The following is a 1,729-nucleotide window of genomic DNA, read 5'->3' as shown; positions in this document are numbered from 1 at the left end:
CTCCCGCTCCGGTCGACTACTCCTCGCTCCTACTACCTACTCCCGCTCCGACGACTACTCCTACTACTACTCCCGCTCCGACAACTACTCCTACTACTACTCCCGCTCCGACAACTACTCCTACTACCTACTCCCGCTCCGACGACTACTCCTACTACCACTCCCGCTCCCACCACCACTCCCGCTCCCACCACCACTCCCGCTCCGACGACAACTCCTGCATCCGTCCCTACCCCACCTCCCGTATGCGAATGTGAGGAGAGCTGCACTGATGGGCCCTGTGCGTGTGATTGTCCTGCCGTGGTTATCCAGCTTCGTAGAAGGCCTATGAAGTTGCATATGGACCTTGAGAACGACAGCTAAATCATTTTTGAAGGCAAAACTGGACAAAAACAATGATTTTAAATGGTCAATTACAGACGCGAAAATGGTACGATAAAGTTAAGGGGAAGGTCTTGCAAGAAAGCTGGCAGGATGCGCAACGTCTCTCGGACGGCTCGTGGCAATCTGTCTATCTATCTCAAATAGATCGGTGAATTTTGCTCTTATTTTGAGTTTATAGTTGTGTACAGTACGGAATAAGAATGAAGTTGTTCACAATTGCTGCATTCTACGGTGCTGTGTCTTTGGCCGATGAAACCTGCTTGCTCCCGGTTGATGTGATGATCCTTCAGGACACCACTGGAAGTTTTCTGGAGGATTTGCCTAACGTGGCTTCCAACATCCCAACGATTGTTGAGCGTGTCTTGGAGCAGAATCCGGGGTCGTACTTCGGAGCTGCCGAGTTCAAGGATAAGCCTTACAGGGATTTGGGTGAGCCAGATGATTTCTGCTACAGGCTCGCCACCAGTCTTGTCCCGGATGCCGAAACCTTCCAAAAGGCTTACAACACTCTGTACGCATCTGGAGGTGGAGATCTGCCCGAGGCCCAGCTCCAGGCCCTTATCAACGTGGCTACGGACGCCAGTGCTGGGTGGAGAGCCCTTGTGAACACTAGACTAACCACTCTGGACTATTCCTCCCAAACGGCGCACGACTGGTCATCCTTTCAACTGACGCTGTTCCCCATGATCCCGAAGATTATAACTTCTACAATGGCGTCTGGGACGACTATCTCGCTGATGAGCCCAGACCTCCCAAGAGCATGCCTACGTTCCCTGACGATATCACCAATATCTCAATCACAGACCAGTGCAGAGTCTATGACTACCCTACTATGGCACAGGCTGCCGCCGTCTTGAAAGCATACAATATTAATGTTGTGGTCCTAGTGCCCCAGGTAGAAACGAATGCAGTAGAAAGATGGACGGAGTTCATCACCACCTACATGGGCCAACCAGCGTCCTTCCTCCAGTACATCCAAGCGGACTCCAGTGATATCGTTGAAGTCGTTGTTAAGGCCATGGCTGAAGTCTCAGACTATGTCTGCAACACTACGACACCTGCCCCCGTTGAAACTACCACTCCCGCTCCTACTACAACTCCTCCTCCTCCGACTACTACTACCCCCGCTCCGGCGACTACTCCTACTACTACTCCCGCTCCGGTGACTACTCCTGCTCCTACTACTACTCCCGCTCCGACGACTACTCCTACTACTACTCCCGCTCCGACAACTACTCCTACTACTACTCCCGCTCCGACAACTACTCCTACTACTACTCCCGCTCCGACGACTACTCCTACTACCACTCCCGCTCCCACCACCACTCCCGCTCCCACCACCACT

This window comes from Gregarina niphandrodes (assembly GCF_000223845.1).
Source record: "Gregarina niphandrodes unplaced genomic scaffold scaffold00037, whole genome shotgun sequence".
Lineage (NCBI taxonomy): Eukaryota > Apicomplexa > Conoidasida > Eugregarinorida > Gregarinidae > Gregarina > Gregarina niphandrodes.
This window is presented reverse-complemented; position numbering follows the sequence as displayed.